General features: G+C 45.3%; 1 long non-coding RNA gene across 1 annotated transcript; it reads right to left on the minus strand.

The window, feature by feature from the left end:
• Window positions 1-1,517: 1,517 nt before the first annotated feature.
• On the minus strand, window positions 1,518-1,907 carry LOC135387482 (uncharacterized). Its single transcript, XR_010421145.1, has 2 exons — window positions 1,786-1,907; window positions 1,518-1,726 (listed from the first exon to the last, which is right to left on the minus strand). It is a non-coding gene; the product is annotated as an uncharacterized LOC135387482 (long non-coding RNA).
• Window positions 1,908-22,580: the final 20,673 nt, after the last annotated feature.

Raw genomic sequence — 22,580 nt, forward strand, 5'->3', positions numbered from 1 at the left:
AAGACCTTTCTGCGAGTCTTTTTTTTTTAATTCGCCAAAAAGAATGCAAGTTGGAAATCCAACGAACGTGATGGCACTCCCTCTCCCTTTCTATGGTGAGAATTTGAAGGGTGACACATTTGTCATGGTAAGAACAACCAACACATGTGGTGATGACGAGTGGGTAAATTTGCCACTTTGATGTGTCACTCACTACCCCAGCGCATGGCAAGAAGTTGTTTGAATTTGGCAAAAATGAGATACGAAATAATTAGGTGATGGGATAATGGGTGCTGTAGCAATTGGGGGTCCATGTGGTAGCCATGCAGGGGTCCGTCTAATGAAACAACAGAGGTTTATTGAGTTACGAAGTCTCGAGGAGAACAGACAAGGAGGACGTCCAGGGCCTTTGGTTTTATGCAAAATCTGGGGATGTGGCCTTCCAGACACAATATGCTTCTTTCGATTGGTGACCATTGCTCGAACAGCTTGGCGAGATGTCCTGGCGCGACAATGATTTATTCTTCCCAGAGCTGTTCGTCTTGACCACGGAAACAACAGGCGGCTTAACGCCTGTGGACCGGTTTTGTCCCACTGCCGAGAGGGTCAGACTAATTGTCCGTTCTCGGGGTTTTGTGAGACGCCGTTGGAGTTTTGACGGCCAAGGGCAGGAAACGGTCGCTTGGCCTTTCTTCGTATACAGGTGGACGTAGAATACCAAGACAAGGCCATGTGCCATAGCCTGTCGCAACAGTGCATACTAGTATTACATCATTGTCCTTGGTATGGCACGTAAGTCTTAAAGGAGTACAGAGGGCCATCCAAAAAATTTTAAGATTAAGACTTCTGATGAAAGTGTGTGTGTCATTATACCGAATAGCGCGAAAGGTTTTGATGTGTGCAATTTGTTTCCCAGAAAAAAACTCACATAAACATAGCTCCGCGCGTTCACCCTTAACTCGCCACTCCAGCTATAACGAGGATGAGGAGGTATGATGGCACGTCACCGATGACGGCAAAAGGAGACTCGTTCTGGTTTGCCGGTCAGTGGGGGTCAGCGCCTTGTCCCTTTGCCGCCGTAAACCTGTTTTGGAAGTTTTCCCGGAGAATTGGCGATAGAAGGAGCGGCCGAAGCATTACCGAGCAAGGAGAAAGGCTTTATCAGAACCCCGAACAGCCGAGTAGCAGACGACAGCGGAGTAGCAGACGACAGCGGAGTAGCAGACATTTCTCTAGGCCAATCGGCGAGCGTTCCAGGCAGATCACAGGCTGGTGCTGCTCTTCACCACCGTTGCGCACGGTGGCTTTTTGCGGCGTATTTTAAATTCAATTTCTGAGATAATTATGACGCTGTGGTGTAAATTACGTCGCATGGTGCACCTTACTGGCCTACTTAACAGTTTTATAGGAAGAAAACTGGGTGTTAAAAATTACTTCTGTGCTACTTTAAGCCCTGATAATGTCACTGTGCAAAGTCATAAAAGTCACAATTTGATGGCAAACACCAAAGCTATCCATGAGGCACAGATGACAGGTGGTGATAGGCAAAGGCATAGAAGGCTCATATATTTCCATGCTTGCGATATTGAACAGCTCCGTAGATTTAGGTCGACACTCCGATGTTGGTGTATGGACAACGGCCAGGCTCCGAGAATATCATGATGCCCTCTGACGAAGGAATAAATTGTCGCTTCCTAGCACAGGTACCCCTGGTGGCCCTGGGTATTGAAGATGAACAACCCTGCGACTGGAAGAAAGGAAGGCCGTCTCAGTGAATAGCGTGCAGTGGTCGATGACCGCAACTACCCAGCGGTTTCCCGAAGTAGATCATGGCCGAGGGACGAATAGATCGATGCCAACGCGGTTAAACGAGCGATGAGTTGGTTCTAATGGACGAAACATGCCACGCGGGAGGAGCAGGAACGAGCTCTCGCGTCTGACATTGCATATATAATATAGTGCTTTCCGGTTCCGGCCTGCACCTTGTAGAAGTAGCGGTGTCCTTCGGTGGGATCGTCGTGGTGCGCATTTCGGGATATGCGTTAATGAATGTTTCGACGGCAGATAAAAGGAGGAGTTGACCGTTAGGTCAGTTAACAGTTCTTAAAGAAAGGTCGTTTGTCGAGACAAAACTCCGGATCTTTTTCGTCAACTTTTCGTCCCGACACTCAGCGATAACTTGAAAACTGCTGTCGAGACCGGACATTTCAGAGAAGTGCTTGTGCTTGAGGTGTTCAACGATGTCATAGGAGCACCATATTATTGGATGTAAAGAACCGAACAACCAAGACGTCCACATGGGTCCCTCAAGGAATGAAGTCAGCATAATGAGCGACGACCGATGATATTGTGTCTTAAACGAACGGGCCGAAGAAACTTGCCAATGGCCCGCGCTATGGCTAGGCACCCTATTCAGTCCAGTATTTGCTCTCGGCCACCGTGAGATTGCCACTCGTGAAAGCGACGGCACTTTCTGTGGGTGCGTTCGGGAGCAATGTTGTCCTTATAGAGACTTTGTCACCAGATTTAGGGGCTTTCGGAGCAGTACAGCAACAACACGTTCTAGTGTGGTGTCCATCAACAAATCCAGCTACTCTAGCGGCCAACCCACTCGTAGGGGCTCGATCAAACAATGCGATAACAAGCCAACCACTTACACCTTAGCCGTTTCAAGTGTGTTTGATGTCTCAATTGCGAGTTCATCAAGCTGCTGACATAATTCGATCCGACTTTTGTTCCTTTTTCTTCGCGTTTTTATATTCTCTGTGCCCGGCTTTCACTGAACATCTACGGCAACCTTAGACATTCTAGCTGGCCTTTTCTAGGCTAAACAATGCAATGTACTGCAGTTGGTGTGGGCTCGCTGACATGTTCTCAATATTTGAGAATAACTGTTGTTATTCTATACGTTTCACAGTAGCTCCTCCTTATGACCGCCACAGCTGGCGCGGGACGTGTACCTTTTAGTAACAATTAGCATAACTGCATAAACGTCACAAAAAGGCGTACGCCTCCCGTTTCCAACCAGTCAGGGGAGCGAACGGTTTCATGTCGAGATTATTGTTGGCTATAGGAGCGTACTATGCGCTGAAGATAACCACCTAAGCCGTTCAGCGCTGGCTCCAGACTGCCTTACCTGCACCCTAAAAACAGATTGTGGTGGTAATGTTGAAAGCGCTCGCCGCTGTCGACGTCACAGAGGTGGGCAACGTCACAACTAACGCTCTCGGGGTAATATGATATTGTTTTCTCATCTCCTCTTCACCTCGGGCTTACTGATTCCTTTTCCGTCACCTTGCGGGTACGTGGCAGCGTGCCCTCGCCACGTACCGGCGCCAAAGAAGACGTCGTCTCAATATACAAGAGTACAAGGATTAACTTTCACAGGGGAAACCAGGGGACAACAGGTCACCAAGTTTGGGCAGAGTCAGCAATAGGTTGTAAATGTGGCTTCAGCTTTTCCACATGGATGATATCTATCCTTCAGCTGTCAGGGTGCTCTATTTCGTACACGACAGGAGGCACTTTGACAAGACGCAATGCGGTCCCTCGAAAGGCGTGGTCTTCTTCAGCCCAGATAGTAGCGTCCTTAGCAGTAGTTGGCCCTTTTCGAAAATAAAGTCGGTGTGACGTTGGTCGAAGAGGCGCTTCTGCTGAGCCATACCATACCAGTTGAACTTCCTATACCATTTGAAGCCAATTTACAAGCTTCCACCAGATTGCTCGGCGTCAGCGAGCTGCTTGCGACTGCAGACAACGTCTAGTGGAAGGACGGAATCCCGGGCGCGTGCCAGGAAGGGCGTCTGACGCACGGTGTCCTGGTAGCCGGCGCTGTAGCAGGACACGACGTACAGGCCTTCAGGATCCGGATCGTAGTCTTGAGTGTATTAATTGGTTCTCTCTACTAAACCGTTGCCTGCTGGAGGATATGCAGTCGTCGGTGAGTGGTGAATCTCACGATGTTCAATGTACTTCTCGGTCGACCTGGCCATCATTTGTGTCCCACGATCAGTTATAAGCACCGCTGGGCAGCCGTGCTTCAAAATCAGGCGACGCCCGATGAACGTTTGAATTGTCCTTGTTTGATGTTGAATGTTGGAGACTGCCTTGGCTGCCAGAAATTTCGTGAGGTAGTCGATGGCGACAGTGAAGTGCCTGATTGAGCTGATTGAAATGAGCCTACAGTGTCAAGCTTGTGTGGAAGGAGGTACCCACTTCCATAGGCCGCCCGTGGACTTCACCGCATGAAAATAAACTTCACCTCATTGCACGCTCCTAGCCAACCATCATCCCGACTGATATCGTTATCTTCCACTGATTTGTTGAAAGCGGGAGGCGTACGCCTTTTTTGTGACAATTATGAACAGCATGAGTGTCACAAAAAGGCGTACTCCTCTCGTTTTCATCAAATCAGGTTAGATAACGATATCATTCGAGATGATGGTTGACGAGGAGCGTGCTATCCAGTGAAGTTCATTTTTAAGAGTGTACTAAAATCGTTATTAGTTAACTATAGTCTAAAAACAGAACTTCATCGCATTGCACGCTGTGCGCAAACCATTGCCACGATTGATAGCGTCATCGCTTCTGATTCGGAGAGAGAGGCGGGCGTACGCCTTTTTGTGGCAGTTTGGATATATGATAATTGCCACAAAAAACGCGTACGCCCCCTCTCTCATCAAATCAGAAGCGATAACCCTATCATATTCGTCGCAATGGTTTACGAACAGCGTGCTATGCGGTGAAGTTCTGTTTTTAGAACGCACACCTTTTCGCTGACACGAGCGTACCTTAGTACCGACACACCTTACCGACACACACACCGACACACCTTAGAGCGTACACCTGATTTGTTGAAAAGGAAGGCGTACACCTTTTTTGTGGCACTTATGCTGTTCATAATTGTCACAAAAGGGCATACGCCTCCCGTTTTCAACAAATCTGGGCAGATAACGATATCATTCGAGATTATGGTTGGCTATGAGCGTGCTATGCGGTGAAGTTCATTTCTAAGAGTGTAGCAATCGTTGACGCAGAGCGTGCTATGCGGTGAAGTTCTGTTTTTAGAGTGATGGTTGGTTGGCGCAGAGAGTGCTTAAAGGAAAATTTATTAAACTCAAGAACGGAATAAGAACTGCTACTTCACACCTTAGTTTACATATACCTTACATACACACACACACACACATACTTACTTACTTACATATATACACAAACACAGTACCCCCTAAGTCCACCACTCTAGATGTCTGCGATTATGTACAGTATGGAGTGCAGTACATAATGAGTATGAGTATATACACAGGTGCAGGTGCACTCTTAAAAATGAACTTCACCACATAGCATGCTCCTAGCCAACCATCATCTCGAATGATATTGTTATCAACGCTGTGCACCAACCATTACCACGAATGATAGGGTTATCGCTTCTGATTCGAAGAGATGGGTAGGCGTACGCCTTTTTGTGGCAATTTGGATGTATGAAACTTGTCACAAAAAGGCGTACGCCCCCCCCCTCTCTCTCTTCGAATCAGAAGCGATAACCCTACACTCTTAAAAATGAACTTCTCCGCATAGCACGCTCCTAGCCAACCATCATCGCGAATGATATCGTTATCTGCCCTGATTTGTTGAAAATGGGAGGCGTACGCCTTTTCTGTGGCAATTACGAACAGCATAAGTGTCACAAAAAAGGCGTACACCTCCCGTTTTCAACAAATCAGGGCAGATAACGATATCATTCGAGATGATGTTTGGCTAGGAGCGTGCTATGCGGCGAAGTTCTGTTTTTAGAGTGTGCGTCAGGACATGCACAGGAATCACGTTATGCACCCGCACCTATGTTTACACAGGTCCTGCGCACTCTGCTATTAAACCAATCAATTTTCGTTCATTTAATATAAACCTGTACTATGTCACTCCGATTAATTTACCATCGCCTCATTTCACACGTCGCCATTTATCCTCGAGGCATTCTTAAAGGTAAACACGCCGTCGCGCTGTCTGTACAAAAGAGACATTATTGATTTTTTTTTTCTCCGAACGATTTTAACGATTTCCAAGCGAGCGGTGTCGCAATAGACGGTCGACATTTTGTTCCCGCAAATCCCTGTCTCAAACCGTCGAATGGTTTCTCCGTTTTCTCTTTGTTTGCATTTTCTATTTACCGCAGGAGAGCAAAGTCCTTTGAAGCATTTATACGTTGGCATTACGTTCACTGTAAACATGTCGAACCGCCAAGGGGACGGCGTGAGGAAAGAGCTTGCAAATATCTAAACGCTGTGTTGCAAGGTTGGCGGCTCACGACAACGTGAGTAATGGAGGCCCATTTCTTTACTTTTTGTTTTTATGTTGCGTTCTGTTGACGCAGAAAAAAAAAAATAAGAGACAGACATTTCCGCTTTCATAACCGTTGCTGAATTCAGGCTTAACGTAAGAAAGCATATAGGGCCAATGTTTTGCTTCCTTTACGATTTTCGAGAAAGGGAACCGAAAGTGACACAGCTGCATTGGGCACTGAAGGGCACCCTGAGGAAATTTTTAGAGTACGAGAAATATTTGGACAATGTCGAAGATTTCAATACGATATCTCAAGCAAGATGACGTGGTGGCCAACCGTATGAATAGTCTCCGTTCGAAAAAAACAAGCTATCACAGAATGCCCTTTGCAGCACATTTCTCAGTCGGGGATTTATGTTATCTGTTTCTGCTCTTTTATTGAAGAATGTAATTATACAGTGGAAATGGGAGGACCTGTATACTCTCTAGATATAGAACTTCACGGCATAACACGCACCTAAACAACTATTCATCCCGAATGTACTTTTCCTAGATTTGTTGAAAACGAGACTCGTACCGCTTTTTATGACACGTATCCACTTGAGTCAATTGTCACAAGGAGGCGTATGCCGGCAGCTTTCCACAAGTCCGGAGTGATTTCTACATAATTTTGCATAATTTGTATATCGTATTTAGAAGTAACAGCGTGGTGAAGTTCTGTTTTAAGAGTGTGAAGGCCAACCACTGCGCATAATTATGCGCTCTAAAAACAGAACTTCACCGCATAGCATGCTGTGTGTCAACCATTGCCACGAATGATAGGGTTATCGCTTCCAATTCCAAGAGAGAGGGAGCGAACGCCTTTTTGTGTCAATTTAGATATATAATAATTGACACGAAAAGGCGTACGCCCCTTCTCTCTTGGAAATAGACGCCATAACTCTATCATTCGTGGCAATGGTTGGCGCACAGTGCTATGCGGTTAAATTACACTCTTAAAAATGAGGTGGTGGTGGTGGTGACGAAAAAATGAGCTTCACCGCATAGCATGCTCCTAGCCAACCATCGTCTAGAATGACATCGTTCTCACCCCTGATTTGTTGAAAACGGGAGGTGTACGCCTTTTTGTGACACTTATGAAGAAATGTAAATGGTCATAAAAGGGCGTACGCCCCGCGCTTTCCACAAATCGGGAGTGATAAAGGTATCATCCTGTGCAGTGGTTGGCCTTCACCGTGCCATGTGGTGAAGTTCTGTTTTTAGTGTCACCGGTCATCCTGCCTCTACATCACTTTGAAGTCCTCAACTCCCCTCTCCCACTTTCTTTTCCTCTTTTTTTTTTTGGCTATAGTCGTGACGATCCTCACTTGAGTGCGGCCAACAACGGCAAGCTACCTCGACACCCTCCCCCCCCCCCCCTCTGTTTTTAGTGTGTATGTTCTGAGTGTAGCGGTTGGCGTTCGTGCTATGCAGTGAAGTCCTGTTATAAGGTGTACCGTTACCACCCCTGACTTGTGGAAAGCACGAGGCGCACGAGTTTTTCCTAACAATTAAGATAAGTGCATCAATGTCACAAGAAAGGCATCCTCCTCCTGTTTTTAGCAAATTAGGAGCGAGAATGCTGCCATTCGGGACTATGGTTGGCTACACTCTTAAAACTGAACTTCACCGCATAGCACGCTCCTAGCCCACCATCATATCGAATGATATCATTATCTCCCCTGATTTGTTGAAAATGGGAGGCGTACGCCTTTTTGTGACACTTATGCTGTTCATAATTGTCACAAAAATGGCGTACGCCTCCCGTTTTCAACAAATCAGGGCAGATAACGATATCATTCGAGATTATGGTTGGCTAGGAGCGTGCTATGCGGTGAAGTTCATTTCTAAGAGTGTAGGATCGCGTTCCGTGGCGGAGCTCCGCTTTAAGTGTACGACTTCGAGCGAGGTTACACAATTAAAACGGAACTTCAAGTACATTTACATCGCAATAGATTGATCACATCAACACCTCGAAACCGCAACGTTTGCGGTCATCCAGAATATTTCATTCGTCTCTTCAGTGGAAGGTGGCTTATCGAAGCATGTTGCTGCTTCGTCACAGACATCCACAGTATCCTGGGCAAGTGTGGACAGTGCTTTCCTAGTCAGGATTCTTCGTCCTTTGTGCGAAATACTCTACGATTGATTGATTGATTGATTATTTAAAAAAAAACAGGGAGAAATTGAACTTGTCTCCTGACTTGTTCTGCTACTCCAAAACAAACAAACAAACAAACAACCCAAAACAAACAAAAGTACATTCCTCATCCCCAACAATTTGTGTGTTAGTACACTAGGTGCAAGTGAATAAATATCACTAGAACATGCAGTGAAACAGATACACACTAATGCAAAGATACACGCTACAAATACACACTAATACACACTACAAAGATACACCCTGATACGAGGCACTCACACAAAATCCTAAAATATGAGTTCCATGCCGCAGCTCACAAGGAAGTTCTCAAGTGCCGCAAATGCAGTGTCTCGCTTTCTTGGGTCCCACAGTCCGAGCACTTTCACCACGTCGAAACGCCTGTTGTCCAGACGGTCGAGGGTATACCTCAACCAAGCCCTTTGTGGAGCATACTTTGTACAATGCAGGAGAATGTGCTCAGTGTCCTCCACTGTCACACACACTGAACAGTCTGCAGAGTCAGCCCGCCCAATCTTGTGGAGAAACTGTTGACCGTAGAGAACGTTCAACCGTAAACGATGCAGCAGCGTCTCAATGGGCCTCCGTGTACCGGATGGGAACCGGTATTTCCCTTCCGTATCGATCTTGAAGAGGAGAGATGATCGGCGATGAGCTTCCTGCCACTGTTCCTCCATACCTGCTCTTGAAATTGACTGAAGTAGCGGTTTCACGTCTACGAAGAGCATGGTGTTCAGAACGATTTAAAGCACATTGGAGATGCCCATACGTACACACATATATTACAGCTACACACACACACAAATAGATTGACTCATCACAAAATGCAAAGTTGCATACATTAAGAAGTTTTGTGCAAAAAAGTCTCAATTTAAGAGCAGATGTGGTTTCGGAGAGTTTATCCTTACCGGCGTTGACAAACGTAGAGTCTGGTACGGATTCCCTCTCGTGGGTCGACCATCGGGGATATGAACAGAGCACACCTGGGAAGGAAACAAAAACCTATTAAACTGGCCCCAGAACGGCAAATGAATTCACTGCGACATGGACAGGTACTGCTTCTGAATGACTTACTCGAACTGACTTCCCAGGATTGAAATACTTCCTCTGAATGTTGTGGCCCATTCCATTGTTGGCGCAGCTGTTCGTTTTCTTTTCCCGAGGGGAACGTATGCATTGTAAATGGTACCATGCACGGACAGTCCATGTGCAGCAATGGAGCGTGGGCACCGCAGACGGAATACTTCCACACTCTTAAAAATGAACTTCACCGCATAGCACGCTCCTAGCCAACCATTATCTCGAATGATATCGTTATCTGCCCTGATTTGTTGAAAACACGGGGCGTACGCCTTTTCTGTGACAATTATGAACAGCATAAGTGTCACAGAAATGGCGTACGCCCCCGTTTTCAACAAATCGGGGCAGATAACGATATCATTCGAGATAATGGTTGGCTAGGAGCGTGCTATGAGGTGAAGCTCGTTTTTAAGAGTGCACGCCTTTATATCGCCGTCGCAGATGGTGCACGCTACGACCGAGCACGTCTTGCCCGCTTTAAATTCACGTCTAGGCATTCCTGGCGTCCGTAAAACTCCTAAAAACGAACATAAGCGAAGCAACAACAATACGGCAGCAACGTCGCTGCACAACAAGACGCAACCTTGCGCAAGATTAAAGGCGTTCAATGGCGGCCCACCAACCGCGCCACCTGGGGGGATCCCATCGAAGCAGTTCCTGAAAAAGGTCTATACATGACATTCTCGTGTAAACATAAACAAGCCCCTGCCACAAATTCTGTTGCCACGAAGACATCCGGTCCTTCCGCGACTAAGAACGCTAGGAACAAGCCGCCATGCAGAATTATATCTTTCGCTTTTCTGATTTGATGAGAACGGGAGGCATACGCCTTTCTTTTTTTTGTGTGTGTGGCAATTTGAATTGCCACAAAAAGGCGTATACGACCCTCTCTCTCCTCAATAACTGTATTTATCGGCACAGTGGTTGGCGCAGAGCGTTGTTGCTGTGAAACCGGATGTCGTTTTGGCACCAAACCGGAAGCGGTGAAAACGGCATGTATATCACACTTTCGTAACTTCTTTCCAGTCCTATTTGGTCCTCTCACATGTACGCAATGTCCTTTCCGTTTCTGGCCTGTGACGAAACAATAGTGAGTTCAAACGTATTCGTTAAATGACACTATTTTTCCCGTTACCACACTGACAACTTAACTGTCTACTACACTGTCCTCGCTTTGAAACAATACAACACAAAACAACGGTGGCCTCGAAACAAACGTGCGTGGCGACCCCTAAACCTTCTAATAATACGAGGTACGTTTTTTTCCCCTCTCTCTGTCAAATTCACTAAGCTCCCAACACAAACGATAAGCGACGCGCGAAATTGGCAAACGGACGTGACGGCGGCCGAAATTCTTTTCCACACTCACTAAATAATCTTTACAAAAAAAGTTTGAAAAAAAAGTCGAAAGCGAAACCTTCGCGTTGTAATAAAGGTCAGATCTATTTCGACTGCACGTACAGTCCTGGTGGAAGACATCCGATAAAGTCTGGGACTTATACGTAAACGAATGAAATCCAAGATTCTATATAGCGAGAAGGACGCAGCGAGAAGCGATTGGTCGAAATGGTACGAGAAGCCGGTGGTAGAGGGGGGGAGAAATAATGACTAGGAATGAAGGAGTGACGTAGGCGCATTCCCCTGAAATTGGAGACATTCTTTCGGCCTATAAACGTTGATTTGGAACGACGAACGCACGACGTTCACTTCGGCGAGTCGGTTTTTTTTTTTCTTCTTCTTCTTCTTTCTTCGTGACATTTGTTCGGGCTCGCTTTATTTCGTTGTTCCCAACAGGGGTAGGATAAAAGGCTGGCAAGAGAAATACCCGTATGAATAAAGAGATGGGAAGAGGGGAGGAAGCGGAACAAATACGGAATTTGGGCGTTAGATTAAAAGAAGACTGATTAAAATGAGGAGATTTTTCGCCTTACAGTGCAGTGTGCAGTTTGAAAAACAACTGAAGAAAAAGAATTCGGCATGGTGGAGATTAGAAACAGGATACTCGTTGTGAAAAGCTTAAGTCAGGGATGTTTGAAATTACTGTTAGGGATTTAATAGAAAAGATAAAACCCAAAGATCCAGTAGAAACAGAGAGGGAGAGACAAAAAAAAAATAAAGTGAAACGATTCGACGCGAGACGTAGTTGATGTTCTTGCGTATGCGTTCTTTTGATTTCCGTCAGAATGTGGAGTAATTGGGTTTGAGGAATTTTGGGAATGTCACTTAGATTTAGAATTTGGACTAAAATAAATTACTGAAATAAATTATAGCGCGCGTCTTGCAAACGTAAAGACGTTAGGACAACTTGACTGGCTTAAAATATATATATATTGACAAAGATTGCTTGAAGCATCAAAAAAAAAAAAAAAAAAGAAGAAGAAGAATAGCTCCCGGTAAACATGTTTCGGGTCCATGCGAGGTATATTGAATATGCTTCCAGACAGAAATCACATTTCGAACCTTTCTTGGTTTCAGTTGTTCGCGTATCTACTCCCAAATTTGTTATACAAATGTCCCAAGAAGCAAAAAGTGAGCTACGCACATTTGAAGCAGAATAACCTGCATGAAGCGTTTCTCTTGCTTTAAAAGATGACGAAAAGGGTTCTCTGCATTTCAAAGTTGCTTTACTAGGTGGACACCTGATGTGCTCGATCAAAGATAACGCAACACGGGGAGCCATCGCAAGAGCCACAACGTAATTTACAAAAGAGTGCACTTCGCTGTCGCCATTTCCTCTTTTTACATTTCCTTATTCTGGTTTATGTTTGACCTGTTTGACCTGTCTCCAACAGCAGCCACGGAGAGCTTCGCCGCATCTTTGACCGTTGCTCGAAGCCATTGCTTTGTTACGTCCAGTCTTCGCAAGACAACGGTCGAAACCTCGCAAGTCATAACGTCGTGCATCACTGTTCGCTCTGCATCGCATGTCATCCACGGTTACCCGCACCGTGCCCTGAAAGAGACGAAGTACCCTCGCATGCAGCAATATCCACGAATATGCAAGTAATTTATATTGGTGCAAAGGATACACCAATGGTACAAAAAATATTACCAATATATATATATGTAACGTCCTGTACCAGCCCCCGCCAACATCACTACCAAAACGTTCGTTGTGTCATATTGGGTCACATGGGTAACACTGCTGACAAGCAAAAAAAAAAAAAAAACTCGAAATAATCACGCGATATTTAGGCAATTCGCAGACGGGCGAACAAAAGGTACCAACGTAATTGCTACACATGTCACGACGATTGCATAATAGACCAACCCACAAGGGAATGGGGTGCTCCTGATAAATGGTGGCCACGTACAAAAGCTTTGCCCTTCTGATGGAGCCATCTCCTTTAATTCTCAGTTATTTTCCTCGCAAAGACTGCATAAACGATTGGGAACGAAGTCGCCCTCCCAGTCGGAAGCTGGAAGCCCACCCGGCTGATGACTGTACAGATCTTTTCACCGCAATCGTTACCCATGGAAGTGATTCTTTTCTTATACCGATTTCTTTTCTCCTTTTGTCTAGCAGCTGTCGTTGTGGCACTGGAGGTGTCATTAAAAGGCGTTCACATCGCTTCTCTCTTTCTCTCCTTTTCCTTTTTGGTGACGAATGCTTTGTCTGCAGCAGGAGTGTTGCCGACGTTGTCTTTCTTCTTTATTTTTTTATTCGGCGGCGAAAAGCCATGAATAGAATCGAACGAATATTATTGCTGTTTACGTCGCAGATGGTCATCGATGGTTTTTCGCGTTCTTTTTTCTGCTCTTTTGCGCTCTTTCGAGGCTACCTGGGGAAACACAATCGATTGTCATGCAGGGATCGAAAAGCATCTATGTGACGACAGGTTCTGTCCTTGGGTTGTATTGGGTATTTTTAAATAATATGGAGATTGTGGATCCAGAAGTGCTTTTTTTTGTACATGTTGTATGACCCTTAGCCAATCGTGATGGCGATTGTAACGGATAGAAGAAAAAAAAGGGGGGGGGATAACATGTACAGTGATTGTACACAAACCAGTTTTACTTCTTGTCCTTTCTTTCTTTCCTTTTTTTTTCTTGGTTTTTGATGTTGATCTTTTTAGCGATACTGTGACGTATAGCTGCGGTACGTGACATGTAAAAGTTTGAGCCGCAATGAATACGTCACTGCATAAAATTGAAAATAATTTGCATGTAAACCATTATGTCATTCATTTCCGTTCAATTCAAGGTTTATTTAGTAATATTATGAAGTAACTGCTGTGCTTACTATGCAAAAGATTGAGCCGCGATGAATACGTTACTGAATAAAATTGATAATAATTTGTATGTAAATGGTTGGAATTCTACCACCGGCTGTGCTGTCTGAATTTTTTCCAGGGTTTTCCGAAGACTTTCCAGTCGAATGTCGGCACCGTTCCCCCTGAAGTCGGATGAGGACGCATACTAATCCCCCTGTCCCCCCCCCCACTCCTTCCTGTTGTCCTCTCTCCATCTGTCTACATCTGTACGCCGCTCATAGCCACAGTTGCTTCGCGGCGCTAACACGGAATAAAAAAAATGACATGTGACCAATACCGGGAGATTATAGCACGAGCTACGCTATGTGCAAGCCGCTATCTCCCAAGACAACTACCAGCGACTCCTGACGGTGACGGAGGAACATCTGGAACCGGCCATGCAAAGGCACACGCACACCCATGTCGGGATCACTTTGCGCCCGTAATGCACGAGAACACAGGATTCGGAGTGGACCCGTTCGAGGGATTCAAAGCTGCAAAGCTAGGCAAGACGCATTACCAAGAAACTGAATTACAGAAAACCGAATTACCAAGACGCATTACCAGGTGAAACTGGTGTTTCATCTCAGGTTTTCAAAACAACACATGATTTTGCTCCGTTTCAAGACATGCGAACCTTTGAGAGCGGATTCTGCGGTCAGTCCGTTCCCGTTGCCCACTGAAGCTGTAGCTGCAACATTTGACGAGCCAGATCGAGAAAAAGCAGTGTTTTCTGAGAATGCTTGTTTCTCCTTACGATAACGTCCACACGCTACAGCCCGGGGAGGATTCTGCTGCACTATCCCCGCATCTCGGTGTGGAACATGGTAACGGGCAGACCTTCTTCACTGCTGGAAATTCTATATAGTTACAGCAAAGTGTCAGAGAACCAGCTTCACCACCATGAGTCATACAGAACGCTTCCAGGATCGAGCTTCCCAGCTTCCAGGATCGAGCTTCCCAGCTTCCAGGATCTGACTGCCTCTTCCGTTGGCGGCCTTCCGCGTAAGCAGCGATTGACGCCTGTCTGTACAGCCCTATCGTCCGCAGTTCCGTTTTTCAATTTTCAATTAATTAGTTTACAAGGAACAACGTTCGCCCAGACAACCAGGCTGTCCGCAATAAATCTATAACTCTAGTTCTACGCTACAGCAATACTATCTGGTTAACTGAGGCGGAAACCACCGGACATATTACTCTGCACGGATATGTACTGCACTATTTTCTCGCGCGGCCCGGAGTTTATGTAACAAAGAGGAAGAAGGAGTGCCTACGCGTGGCATGCGCGTATCGTAGTTCGACGACATTGCAGTTCGACGACACTGCAGCTCTTCAGCAACAATCCTTTGTTGTGTTTCCTGATCCTTCCCCACAATGTAAATTAGTAGTGCAATGCTATAAACGACGGATGAGTTGCAGGAACCAGAAACTACCATAAAACACAGAAAAAAATATCAGAAAAGCAAAAGCCATATGCTTCCCTCCCCCTTGTGAAGGGGCTCATTATTTCATTCCCCACATCACCATCAGCCTATGCACCAGCAATAGGGGTAAGGTATCGCCCCTGGCGATGAAACTCCCCGTTCAACATCTCAAAATAAAGTTGTTGTTGTTGTTGTTGTGATAATGGAGGGATGGCAATATATAGCGACTTCTATGAAGAATTTACCGCATCCACAGCAAACACTTTCTGAACACCACGAATGAGAACGGTATTCACATCTGCCGCACGTAACCTCCGGTTACCATTTCGGTGACACTCAAGCTAGAGAAAAAAAAAATCCGCATCCTTCATGTTTCATTCATCCTCTTACCGTGCTATATCTTAAAGCGTAAAAAAAATAAGCAAAGAAGCTAGCGAAGGACACAAAAAAAGAGAAACGATGGAAGCGCCGAGAAACAGGACTTTTTTGCTTTCTTATCAGGCTCTTGGATTAAGCTCTGTGTCAACCGCAGAGGAGCCAAGAAAGAAACCCGGTGAAAAGAGAAAAGACCGAGAAGAAAGTACTCCTTAGACCCGACCACCTTGACGACAAGATGGTTCCTTTTAACGAGAAGGGAAAAAGAGAAAAAAAAAAATCCTGAGAGCTTGTCTCCCTTCTCCTTACACGTATGAAATATTAACCCTTGCAGGTCATTAATAACTCTAAGAAAGGACGCTGACTGTTATAGCTTTTTAATTGGCCACAGTGCGAGTGCGCTCGAAGAACTTTCGGAGCAGTTCATTTGCAAATAGAGGTGCCTCTTTGCCAACGCTCTTATTTAAATTTTTTGTTTTTTGGTTTCTGTTTTTGTTTTTTCAAGTATTGTACGGACATTCCTTATGTTCATCTCTCCTGCCATACATGATAATTAAGCGTTTCTTTAATATTTCCCGAATGAAAGAGATGAAGGTTCGCACGAAGCGCCATCGAATTTGGAAGTGAGTGGAACATGGACTGAAATGGCTTCTGTAGAAAAACTTTCGTTTCCTAATGCATTGCACGCGATTTCTCATCCAGTATCACCCTCAGAAAAAAAGGGAGTCAAAAGGGAGTCAACTGATGCTCGGACACCCTCGCGGACAGAGAGGGCGTTGCAGCGACACCCTTCCGTGACCCTATTTAAAGGGGAGTGTTGCGTGCACTCCCTTCATGGAGGGTAGAGCTCTGATGGAGGGGTGTTAGCCACACTCCGCAGTGTTTCTAACGAGGTTCTTCCAGACTATGCAACAGTGCAGCCTCGCACTTTTATTCATTTGTTAAGATTATCGAGACACACCGTGACAATAATGAAAAAGAAAAAAAAAAGAGATGGACAAGACTGTGTATGACATGGCCAAAGTAGTTGTATCCCTGCAGAGGGCATTTACTTTTCCTGTCTGTACTAAGAAAAGCCGTTGGTGGCACATATAATTGAAAAGTACCCAACATTATGTTCTGAGGAACAGGTACTACAACTTTACAAGCAAGCTGGTGCCTACATCTTGTTTTCTTGTGCTCATAAAAGTGCCCGCTTCTACAATGCAGTCTTTCTCGTTATGATTGTAATTGACGCTCGGATCGGTCGTTTCATTCGAGGGAAAATCTCCGTGGAAGTACTCTCTAATGACAAGGGAAGCGGCAGGTCAAGTAAGAAACGCAATGTCCGATAGAAAGGGATATCTGTTCGGTAACGCTAAGTGCCTTGAAGTTACTGCAGACGCAGTTCAAGTTGATGAGGCGTATGTCCGTCACCATTACGAAAGTGTTCCCCTCCTCTGTATTCTATTGTTTTTGTAAGGCGGTGCAACGCAAATCAGTATCTGCACAAAAAAACAAACAAAAAAGACAAATGAAGTAGTATCACTTAATGACAGAGTGGAAAACAGAGTGCATAGCGTTCTCTGCAATGTGCTTGGGCAGTCAAGGGAACACCTTGAGGAAAGGGAGTCAAGGGAACACCTTTAGCAAGGGGAGTAGCCTAAACACCCCTAAGCGCGCGGGAGCCCGGCTGTCAGCAGCAATTGCCCAGTACAGAATGAAAATATGATGAATCAGCTCTGATAACTTTTGCCAAGCTTTTCTTTGCTGTGCTGCTGCTCAGAATTCTGGGCTGCTGCTCGTAGCGTGTGGACCAGTGTGATTGTCACTCGTAAGGCTTGTTCTGATCCATTTTTGTGGGGAATGGGGATGCCGTCGAGGATGAGAAATGTGTGTCCTGGGGTGACTTCTGAGGGAAATGTGCCTGTAGTAAGCTGAAATGTAGTAAGCTGTTTCTGTTGTCGTGTCTCCCGACGTCCCCCTTGGCAGCCTGAACTAGTAAAGTAAGTATGCCGCCGTATGTGTGACAGCGTCTGAGGAAAACCCGAGAAATTATCCTACATAATGATGAAAAGAAATTATACTCGATAAGCTACGAAAACAAATTCAGTAACTGCACTTCACTTTGTTACTTGCACCTTGTTACTCCGTGATCACTGTATCGTACGCTTCAGTTTGTTCTTGCCCTTACAATAAGGACATTTAATTCCTTGAATACCAAATTTTGCGTGTTACAGTCTCTTCCCGGCACCATCAAGAAGGTTTGTCGGTTACCAACACCCTCCCCAAGAAAAATAAAAATAAACAAACAAACAAGCGGAAGAGCGCTTATTTTCAGAACATCCAGAGGTGGCAGCAGAGTCACGTTTGATTGGTAAACCAACATTTCCTAGATAACGTCAAGCATTCATGCTTACGCCACCTATGGAGGCCTGTCCTGCTTTGCGATCTGCTTCGAGCTTTCTTGTCGTTCGTTCTTTGATTTACTTCATAGAAAGAACCACACTAGTAAACAGCAGGCCTTCCAATGTGAGGGCACCGGATTTTTCCATATCTTAGAGGTGTTGCTCAAATAAGCGCCAGAATCAAAGACAAAAGGAAGAGAGATGTAACTGCAAACTGTGGTGATAAGATCGTAGGGACCAACGGACGTCATATCAAAGTTTCCTTTCATCGCACCAAGAGTAGAGTCGGAGAAACGTCTGTAATTTTTATCGCAGATAATCGCCATTCTTCTGGGATCCTTATGGGCGTCTGACTCGCTTTATTATAAAATGTGGTGAACACGATAGACAATTTTAGAGAACCGTTCATATAACGTGGCTTGCCTGAACCAATCAATGGATAAGATTCTGAGTCTTATATAACTGCAAATTGGCGCCGACAAGTACGATAACCTTACAAACCGTCTGCTAGAACTGCTTTTATGCGCTTTATATTGATAACGTGAAATAAGAGACTTCCACTAGCCAGTAACGACAGTCCTCGCAGTCCCATATGAAGGCACTTTGTAATATGCGAGAAGCGGTAAAGAAAAACACGGATGCAAGTACAAGTTTTCTCACTCGTCGGAAGCACCGTGGGAGATGCATTACTTGATATGACAGTTTGATTAAAAGGCATGGAAAGCCTTGTGAGTGCGAACAAGAGCACATTCTTAAGGATGAACAAATAAAATGTAAAAAAGAGAAACAAGAATCTCTACTCCACGCGCCTTGCTGTTGTAAAAATAGGGGTTAAAGATGCACACTCTGCTGTTGTTCTGCAATGTTAACACCTTCGCATTCTGCAAAGCGGGGACTTCCTGTGGCATTGCAGTAGGTTCGGATGCGATGGAGATTGGTCTACCTTTCATACACTAGTCATGTTATGTCATAATGCCTAATAATAAGCCATCCAGGAAGAAAATTGTGACGCCTTTGCCTTGCCGTAATCTCAAAACTCTCTTCATAAAAAAGAAGAAAGGCATCGCCCTCAGATCGAACCAGGGAACATGAAAGCTAGAATCGACATCTGCACCACTGAACCAACAGCCCAGAATGTTGTCATCGTGAGGGACCACGACGCAACCGCTTCGGAAGGCACACTGAGCAGTCCTTACTTCTTTCGTCGTAAAAAAGAAAAGAAAAGAGAAGAAGCCAAAACTGGGGCACACTGCAGAAAAGAGAGAGAGAAAGAAAAAATAATAAAAAGGAAAAAGAAAACTACGCAGACGGCGGGTCGAACCACGGCCCTCAAAGGTTGCAACCTGTCTAACACTGTCCGTTCATACCGCATTCAGGAATTAAGATGCAGACGCTACGCAAGCCACACTGAGCCCGTCAACATTTCTTTTGTCGTGGGAACAAAATTGGAACGTCCCACAGTTGCGCACAAAGTTGCAAAGCGTACAAGACAAATTAAACTTTTATGTCTTACATGCACATTTTCTGGAGAACCCATTGTTTTGGCCAAGTACAACAAAAATTGCACACCAGTGCATTCTGCCATGAAGCCAACACGGCGAAAATAAGTCCTCCAGGAACAAAACTGTGACGCTCTTGCGCTTCCATTCCAGGGGTCGAAACCGGAACTGAACCGTAACCGAAAACCGCAAGAAACCGTTATTTTTTGCCAAACCGAACCCGAACCGAACCGTAAACATTTTTTCTCTCCCCCTGAACGAACCGGAACTGAACCGAAAAAGTATGATGCGGTAACCGGTTCACCAGACGGTACATTCCCAAACGACTGCTGTGCTGTGCATCGCTCGGACTCTTGCCGCATTCATAAAGCGGACCAAAAAGTGGTGAGACCATGCACCTCCTACAGCCTCACCTCCAAAAGGTTCGCGACATCCGTGTACACTTTTGTGACTCGAGGGGTGCAAAAAAAAAAAGAAAAGAAAAGTGCTACACGACAGCTACACTTTGCATTGTTACCTCGGCTGCTTCCTTTCATTCAGTGCCGCAGCGTGAAGGCGACGTAAATCTTAATGGTTCACAGCGACATCCACAAACAACGCAGACGTCTAGCGACCACGGGAAAGAGGTTGGCGTGTGGTCCAGAGCATGGAGGAAGGGAACACAGGAGCGGCCCCTCTTCCTGTGTTCAACGGGGAGCAGCGTGCCGGCCTGCGCATGGGACTCTAGGATACTGCTATCGACCACGAAACCGTTTTCGTCTCTCTCTCTCTTTTCTTTGGAAATTGGCGATAGCCTTTTGCAAGGGTGTTCAACGGTATGCTGTACGCCATTTCCCAGCACTTTCCGGTACAGTAAAGGATGATCTGCTGTGAACTGCATGGTTCTTCGTACCTATGAAGCGTAGAGGCGAGGGAGTAAGAAGAAGGAACGAGGAGCAAGTCATCACCGGAACCTCTCACATGTGGTACACTTATTAGCACAGCACACGTAAACCGGTTCGAACCGATTAATATCGATTCAAACCGTTATTTTAGTTGCGCTGAACCCGAACCCGAACCGTACCGATAACCTTGAACCGGAACTTGAACCGAACCCCAAAAAATAACGGTTCCGAGCCCTGTTCCATTCTACTAGTACGCCATGGAAGAGCCTCTCACAGCAACACCTGTGTGTGGATATTTCTTTCTAAAGCTCAGGGTCAACAGACAAAACCAGATGCAATGCGCTGCTTCAATGGAGGGCAGCGAGTACGCCGGTCAAGCCAACTTTGAGAAACTGTGTCCCGCATTTCTGGGAATGATAAATGTTCTTTTTTGTTGCAAAACTGTCCTCTCCCAATTTGCTATTACGGAATGTTCATGTTTGCGAGATTTTGATGTTGCAGATTTCATGCAACTTCGTAATTTCCGGTATCGGGTATAAAGTACCGCGTTACTTTCTTTGGTAAGGTTTGCGGTACTTCGTTACCTTATAAAGGAAGTGTCGATATTGGTATTTTGCTGCTTTTTACTCTATAGTAACGAGTTTCGGTATCGCGATACAATACTGCGATGGCGGGTGCAACACTGGTGCTGATGCCAAAGATGTGCTTCTGGAGAATCCTTCACTCCCACATTCCGGCTTACCAATCTTGTAGGACGAAATGCATATTAAAGCTGACGATAATCACCAGTGATCACGGATATTGTCTTCCGTACCAAAATGATTCATAATTTCACAACATTCATATATCGTTCGCCATAGGTCAAGACATTATCCTGTATTCTTTCTGCTCCTCGTTTTTCACCGCGGATCCCAGGAACGAGCATCGGATGATATCCCACTCAATCCATCTCAGATCTCCCGGGCCAGAGTATCGTGGCGATGGTAGGCGTTATTCCGTGTCCAGCGCTCATCTTTCTGTGCCCCGACCATCCACTGTGACCTTGTTTGCGCACAAAGATCTCAGCTCGCGTGTCGTGTCCACGAGGTGACGGGTTCTGCACGAGGTTTCGCAGCAGCTGCGGGTTATCCGTCAACCGGAGGAGACGTGCTAAGAAAAATTGCGCCTCGGTCCGGTATCACATCCATCACCGGAACCTTTCGCACGCAAAAGGTATAGCTGCTCGAAACGACGACAAAAATAGGACGTTGAAGAGGGTGGAAAACGTCATTCTCCCGTAAACTCTTATTTAAATATTATGTATATTTTTAATCGGTCAAATTTCTTGACAAGTGGCGTTATTTTGCTCGTTTGCTTCCCTGGTCAGTCCCGGTTTTCGGAAGGGGATTTCACGCGAGGGTGTTTTGAGAAAAGCGAGCGATAGGTCTCCTGTAAAGGGTACTTCTCCTAGTTAGAAGTCGTACTGAGGCAGAGCCGACTTGACCATTCTGGGACTGGGGGATAATCTTTGTTTATTCGGTGACAATCGGGGAATGTCGAAACTGAGTCAGGTCAACATAACGTGTCAACACAAGTGATAAAAATATGAAAACATTGAAACTGCTGTGTTTATTACGATGCAAGCTTCCATCCAGTGGACTGAATTTCATCAGCTCGATAAAATGCAGCCCACTGCATGAGAGCTTGTATCATAATAGACACAGTAGTTTCAATGTTTTATTTTTCTATCATTTATTTCGCCGCAAACATAAAAGGTCAGTTTGGTATTCCATTGAATAAAAAGAAGACATACTGTTTACTGTACTTACATTAGACGTGGACAACAGAAGGAAACGTGAAGTTCTCTGCCTCAGTGGTCGGTCATTCCAGGAGGGTCGCTGGGCCAGGTGAGAGAGTAAGTTAAAAAAGCGTTCAGTTTGGAACGCAAGCTGTTGAGAAGCTTTTGTTTTCTTTGTTTGTTTGTTTTTGCTTTTTTTTATGTTTTCCTTTTCCTTTGTTCTTTGTTTTTTGTTTGTTTTTGCTTTTTTTATGTTTTCCTTTTCCTTTGTTCTTTGTTTTTTGTTTGTTTTTTGTAAGTAATGCGTTTTGAGTTACCGCATTTTCCAACAACAAGCCACGGGCACTGCGTGAAAATAAATAATAAAATTGGTGAACACGTTGCACGCTAAGACTTTCGCACCACCGAGATTACCTAGCTGATTTCTTCCCTTCGCTACCTAA

The sequence above is a fragment of the Ornithodoros turicata genome, chromosome 3 (genome assembly GCF_037126465.1).
Source record: "Ornithodoros turicata isolate Travis chromosome 3, ASM3712646v1, whole genome shotgun sequence".
Taxonomy (NCBI): Eukaryota; Metazoa; Arthropoda; class Arachnida; order Ixodida; family Argasidae; genus Ornithodoros; species Ornithodoros turicata.